Source organism: Mus pahari, chromosome 5 (assembly GCF_900095145.1).
Source record: "Mus pahari chromosome 5, PAHARI_EIJ_v1.1, whole genome shotgun sequence".
NCBI lineage: Eukaryota > Metazoa > Chordata > Mammalia > Rodentia > Muridae > Mus > Mus pahari.
This window is the reverse complement of record NC_034594.1, coordinates 135,485,517-135,493,203: the sequence shown is the minus strand read 5'-3', so window position 1 is coordinate 135,493,203 and position 7,687 is coordinate 135,485,517.

Genomic DNA, 7,687 nt, shown 5'->3' with positions numbered 1-7,687 from the left:
GTCTTTTTATATAAATATAAATATATATATACATATATATAATTTGAACTTTTTGGAAACTTTAGCTGTGCTGTCAACTTTGGAAAAAAGTATCCCAGTTTACTGTGTTGAGTTGGCATTGTACAGAAATTAACAGCCATATTGGTCTAGAAATGTTGAACTTAATTTTTTTTTTCCATTTGTACAGGGGTAACGCACTGTATTAAATATGTAAGGTCTTATCTACGTGGGTTTGATTACAAAAACTAATAAAGTATTCTCTAAATAATGAGTCTTGGAACTTCTAATCTATTCCAAAATCTGAAGCAAGGCTTGTTAGTGTACCAAATGTCCCAGCCATTATCCAAAGAGTTAGGGACTGCCCTGAGTTCAAGAATCTTAAAGCTTACTCAGTCAGAGGTGGTGCTGAGGGTAATATTTACAGCTCCTGTTCTTGAGATGATCAAACTTTGATTGCAAGAGGATGATCAGGAGTTAAAGACCATTCTCGTTTAGGTAGCAAGTTTGAGGCCCATTCTGAACTGTGTGAGACCTTGTTTATTCCTATATGAGGAACATAAAGGCTTCTAGAGAATTTTAGCAGAGCTAATAACTGAATAATATATTGTGGTTTCTAAACATTCAAGGACATTGGCTAAGCTTTTTAGGTATGTGGTTTTCTGAATGTTGTGGCTTATTCTAGAGAATAACCAGGAGAAGGTGGTAAGAGGTCAAAACCCCTGTTAAGAGTAGTTACTCTGTCACATTGGCCTTACTAAGTCACTGTTGCCCAACTGTTTTTTTTTTGTTTTTTTTTGTTTTTTTTTGTATATTCTAACCTTAGGTTCCTAAGTTTTAGGTGATAGAAGATTAAAAGCCTGTATAGCTTACGGTGTGGCTGCGTGCGTGTACATACTACTACACTGAGACTTCTGCCTTGTCTGCAATGGAAAATGGTAACAAAAGCCTGTCCAATGGAAGTAAGGAAATTTGTAAATTGGTGGTTCTCGACCTGTGGGTCGTTACCCATTTGCAGGGGGTCACCACAAAAGTCCACTACTACTGGAAAATATGTATTTACATTACAATTCATAACAGCAGCAAAATTACAGCTATAAAGTAACGACAAAGTACTTTTGAGTTAGGAGTACCAGAATGGAACGTGTTTAGGTATGTGTTCAATCACTGGTTTGTTGGGGGGTTTTTCCCCCTTGTGCTGTCATTTTGCATTATGTAATCGGTCAAAAATGTAGTGGTTCATAATAACGGGTATTTAGGTTCTTTTGGGTCAAGAACGTGTTGCCTTGGTGTGGTGCCTTTGACTTGAGGCCCTCAAGATGAAATGTACTGCAAAGCTTCAGATGTGGAGAGGCAGCCCTCCCCTGCATCTCCATGAATCTGCATCGACCAGGTCTCCGGTAAGGTCATGCACAGTATGGCACAGGCAAGGAACATACATAACTTGGAAGTGCAGAGTCTCTCTCAGGGCTTAACGCAAAGGGGAAAAAATAAAGGGAGACTCAGCTACACCCAGTCCTGGGCCTCTGCTGAAATAGAGCTAAAGACGAGTTTGTCTCCCTAGCTCACTGGTGCCATCTTAGATGTTGCAGTCTCACAGTGTTGGAGCGTGGATCTGTACCTTTAATGCAAACCCTATAACCTGAGTCATGTAACACCACTTGGAGCTCTTGGTTTAAGCAGTCTACTGTGACTTCACAGGTACCATGGTACCTGGCTTAACATTTTATCAAGTACATTATGTCATACATACATACATACATACATACATACATACATACATACATACATACATACATACATACTATGCAGAACACTGTCATCCCTCAGAGGTAATACCAGGTCTTTGTTCTGAGTATTCATCCCAGGTTTCTCGGGGTTGCTCAAAAGATGCTCCTTTGCTGCTCCTCTCCCATCACCATCCCTTTTCATGACGGCTGTCTCCTAAGCTCTCAACCCTGTCTTGAAAAAACAAAAGAAAAAAAAAAAAACTCAACATGTTTAGATATTGATATGTCAGCTTCCCTTTCTGAGCAGACTGCTGCTCTTATCTGTATTTAACAGATATTTTACCCAAGGGAGTAGAACAGAAGCCTCGACCTTTTTATATAGACTCCAAAGTCCCCACCTTGCTCTAAATCCTACTGTCTAAGGGAATGACCTCCCTGAAAATCACTGCAGCAAGATGTGTGCTTGCCCTGCAGAAGCAGGAGCATCCACCTGGGAACTGCAGCCCAACCTCTGAAGTGGATCAGGAACACCAGAGTGAATGGCAGACGTGGGCTGAGACAGGTATGGGTGGGCCATCAGTCACTCCTAGAACAGTCTGCTTTGGACTTTTTTCTGCGTATACCCTCAGAGACCCTTTAGCAGAGCCACTCCCCTGGTATTTCTTACAGACATTTATGTTAGCAGAGTGCATCTCTATAAAGGGACACCCAAGTTGTCTCAGCTGAGCCCTCTCAGTTGGAGGGCTCAGCTGATGGGAGCAGCTTAAGAGGAGTTGAAACACTGGCAAGAATTCTGCCCAGCAGCTGTCAAGGCAGCAGAGGGCTGGAAAGAAAGGCAGGACTATTCCAAATCAGTTTGAATCTAGCAGAGGAAACAATTGTTTATTCCTCCAACAAGGAAGAAGGGAATGACTTGCTGACTTGTGTATTTGTCCTCTCTTTGCTTTCACCTTTCTTCCTATATCCTTTCCCTCTTCCTATCTGCTGTTCTCCTTTCCAAGTTCCTAGTCTATCCAATAAGTACTTTAGCTATTTTCTCTCTTTAGTGTGGGTATCATTGTTCGTATTAAAATGTCTGGCTTACTTTTTCAGTTTACATGTTAACAGTGATCCATTCTGAATAATAATGGACTTTGAAACCTCAAAGGAAGGTATGAGATAAGAAAATGCTAAGGATGGGTTGTAGATATAATGAGGCTGGGACAATGAAGGGTCCTTTTATTTAAAAAAAAGGGGGGGGTGGGGATTGTGAAAAGGCCATATGGAGACCTACAACTGAATAAAAGACTGGACTCTTTTTAACCAAGAAAAAGAGGTACCCAGAAGTACCTACCTATGAGGTTCAAAAGGAAAGGGAGGATGTACCAGACAGTGTGTAAATACAATCAGTACATTGCATAGGTGCATGAAATGGGGAGGGGGGGCGGCTTTAGTTAAAAAGAAACCAAAAACAATATCCAAACCATTTGAACAAATTACAAGGAAACAATACATTTGTAAAGGGAAAAGAAAATGCAAAAATCCCTCCAGAAGTTCAAGATCTGAATCTAAATATTTCACTCATTCGAGTGAAATATCAAGTCAAGAATTCAGCCTGATTTAGGAGCAGATCCATGACTACAACAAGGAGACAAGGAGTCAGTGGCTATGGCCTAGAGAGGTATGAATGAGAAATGTGTCAGACTTGGGGGGGAGATTAATCGTGGAAATGAAAGGCTCAGAAAATCAAATTTAAAAGCCAGTGGATCTCCTGGCTTGGGTAGTGCATGCCTTTAATCCCAGTACTTCTGAGGCAGAGGCAAATGGATCTCGTTAAGTCTAAGGCTGGCCGGTTCTACAAAATTAGTTCTAGGACAGCCAGGGATATACACAGAGAAACCCTGTCTCTAAAACAACCAAAAACCCTCAGTGGATCAAGTAGGAGAAGGACAAGGATAAGGTATCATTGTGCTAGCAATAAAGGAAAATTATCATAACTGCAACTTTCAAGATCATGACAGAGAGATCAAATCTAGGAAAAGATGAATAAGGCATTAAAACCCCAAATAGGGACCAATGAGAAGGCTTAGCAGTTAACACTGGCTACTCTTCCAGAGGTCCTGAGTTTGATTCCCAGCAGCCACATGGTGGCTTACAACCATCTGTAATGGGATCTTCTAGCATGCAGGCATATATGCAGATAGAGCACTCATGTATAAAATAAAAAGTAAAATCTTTTAAAAATAGACTCTTGTCACACAGTTAAAATTCTGTTGTAGCTCTGACAACATAGAATGCTGCAAAAAGAAGCAATAAGCTAAAAAGGCAATTTCACTAGAATTACATGAGTAGAAACCCTAAAAGTCAAGGACATGTAGAATAATTGATTTTTAAGCCCTAAGAATAAATAGCTGACAAAATTATTATACCCAGCCAAGTTATTTTGGAGTCTTTAGAAAATAAGGAAATGCCAAGAGAAGGACAAATTAAAGCAGCCCTTGACACCTAAAACAGCATACGGGAGAGACACTTCCTGGAAACCTAGGCACAGAGGAGGAATTAGTGCTCAGAAAGGATAGATCTCATGAGAAGAATAACCATAAGAATTAGAAAATAATCAAATAACAAATTGGTAAAGCCAGTATTTTAGTCAGGGTTCTTTAAATGAACAGAACTGAGAAAATGATTAAGTATACATTTATATATATGGGATTTATTAGACTGGCTTATAGGGTGTACTCCAAGTAGTTCAACTATGGCTGTGTCACCATGCAAAGGCTAAGAATTTCATAGGTGTTCAGCCTACAGGCAGGACATCTCAACAGTCCCAGTCTGGCACTGGAGTCCTGGAGGAGTTCTGAAGAGCTGTCTTCAGTCTACTGGAATCCTGAAGAAGCTGGGTTTACTACTGGCAGCACCCACAAAGACGAACTTGCCAGCGAGGATGAGGGCAAGCACAGTCTGGATGGACTCCATGAAGGAAAACATGAAGTTGGGAGGTGGGTCTGGGGGAAGATTGGAAAGTAGTAGAGATGAATAGAATTTTTTAAAAATGTACATGTGTATGACATTCTCAAAAAATAATAAAAATGTATTAGCCAAGAGTTGATTTTTGAAACGGTAAACAATATTAGTAAACTCTTAACTAAATAAGAGTCATCAATACAATTAGAAATAAACATAAAAGTCATCAGGATAAGGGGGGGAGACTATTTAAAAGAGCTTCAGAAATCACAGCAAGGAAGAAGCAGCAGCTGTTGTTGAAAACTTCAGAGAAAACATGAGTGATGTACCAAAGAGAAGAAAGTGAACAGAGCACAGCCCCAGCCAGCAGGCTCCCAGGATGCAGGAAGGGAACAGAAATCTCATTTACAGGGTAAGCCTGTCAGCCTTGTGTAGTTCACCAGACAGGCCATAGCTCTAAATCCCCCTCAAACACAGTTGCAGAGTGCTCTGACTGTCAGGATAGTCAACAGTGGAAAGTTCTTGCTCCAAAGGCTGTGGCCAGGGATGAGCTTGAAAGACACCCTGTGGCTTCGAACCGAGCTATACTAAGGATTTGAGACCAGGGAACAGTCTCAAGTAGAAAAGCCTTAAATACAGTCTGCCACAGCTCCAGTGTGAGACAGCTTGGGAAACAGCTGGGGGTGAGGGGTGCTGGGTTCTGACAAAGTGGGAAAGTAGAAGTCATAGAGAGTTAATCCAGTTCAGCAAGTGCAGTATCTAGGTCCCACCCTCAGTGCATGGGATAAGACCTCATCCACTGAGAAAACTCTGGAGACTGATCATCCGGAGCCTGACGTTAGCCAGTGAATCAGCATTGCCACCAGAGAACTCTGAAGCTGCAACAGGTCATGTGACATCCTTAGGTACATCCCTCTAGAAGGGTAAGTAATGCTTAGTGGGATTTGAAACTACAAAGAAGTGTGTCCATCCGTATTTCAGTGCTGTAATTGCTTCTCCCTCTCCCTCTTCCAAGCCCCCAGGTGAAATGTTAGCTACTACTTACGCCCTACAAAGGAGGAAATCTACAGGAGGAAAGGGAAACCCAGCGCAGACCATATGCTGTAAAGCTATGTATGACCAGCAGAGGTCACTAGTACATAAAGAAGGGCGAAGCCTGTTGCAGCAGCTGTTGATTATATATTTACCCAATATAGGCGAACAACAGCATGAATACAAAATTCAACTGACCCTCTTCCCTGATCCCCCCGAACCACCACCACCTTGAATCCAGAAAGAATCCCAACGTTTCATCTGTTTTTTGTTGTTGTTGTTGTTGTTGTTGTTCCTTGAATTTAAGCTTAATTTTTTTCATGTTCATACAGGCTTGCCTGCTTGTATGTATGTGAATACTGTGTCTGCCTGGTGCCCAAAGAGACTCCTGGAACTGAGTTACAGATGGTTGTGTGCTGCCTTGTGGGCTCTGGGAACCAAACATTGATCCCCTGGCAAAAGCAGCAAGTGCTTTAACCACTGAACACCCCTCTCTCTGTCTGTGTGTGCGTGTATGTGTTTGAGGAAGGATTTCTCTGTGTAGCCCTGGCTGTCCTGGAACTTGCTATGTAGACTTGTGTGGTTTCCAACTCAAAGATCCACCTGCCTCTACCTCCTCAGAGCTGGGATTAAAAGTGTGCATCACCAACCTGGTGTGAACCGTCTCTTAAGCACCCTGTTATCTCAATCACCATCATCATCATCATCACTACCACCACCATCATATTTTAAAAACTCATGTTTTCTTTTTATTCTTCTTTATACATTTGTCTACTCATTAGTAGGCACACATTTAGTTGTTGTTGTGGGGGAGGGGTTTTTGGCCTTCTATTTTCACACTTTCCTATTGGGCTTTTAGTACTGTTATGGTCTTGCCTCTCTCTGTTTTTAAAACTTTGATTTTTTTTTTTAAATCCCCCTTCTTACATTCATGTAATTGAGGTTATGGACTTCTCTCATTATTGGGAATTCTTAATTCTTTTTTGATGTCTTCAGTTTTTCCCTCCCCTTCAGAACCTTCTGCTCTGTCTCTTCTCACATGTTTGCTTCAAACATGTTTGCTTCTCACGTGTTTGCTTCTCATGTGTTTCCCCTCTCCCTGCCAGGCTCATTTATGTCGTCCATTTGCTGGTTCCATGTCATGTAGTTTGAAGTCATTGCTTTCGAAGCCAGTTTATTCCTCTACTCTGCTGCTGGAGATTTACCTTCAAGAGCAGAGTAGACTACTCCATAAGAAAAATACCCAAAGAAAAATGGAGGGGATAACCAAACCAACAGATGTGTGAACTTCTGCAGAAACACAAGAAAAGTCAGGGCAACGCAGCTTCCACAGGAGACCGTCATCTCTCCACCATTGAAAGAAAGATGCTGACATGAGGGTGAGGAGTTCACATATTGAGCAGTTTAAAAAAGACAGGAAGAAAGAAAGAAAAAGAAAGAAAGAAAAGAGAGAGAGAGAGAGAGAAAGAAAAAGAAAGAAAAAAAGAAAGAGAAAGAAAGAAAGAAAGAAAAGAAAGAAAGAAAAGAAAGAAAGAAAGAAAGAAAGAAAGAAAGAAAGAAAGAAAGAAAGAAAGAAAGAAAGAAAGAAAGAAAGGATAGTGGGTCTGGAAAGATGATCCCATGGTTAAGAGCACTGGTTGCTCTTCCAGAGGTCCTGACTTCAATTCCCAGCAACCAAAGACTGACTCACAACTATCTGTAATGAAATCTGATGCCCTCTTATGGTGTGTTTGAAGACAGCTACAGTGTATGCATAATCTTTTAAAAAATGAATAGTAACCTTAAAGTGGATACAAACAAGCAGATGAATGAAGTTATAGACATCAACCCAAGACCTGGAGAGGAAAGCCAGAAACATAGAAGAAGTCAGGAAGATGGGTGAGAAAAATCTGCAATGTGCATGAAAAGTCAGAAACAGAACAGAAAATTTCAAGTGATGAAATGGAGACATTTATTGTAAAAGAAGAAGAAGAAGAAGAAGAAGA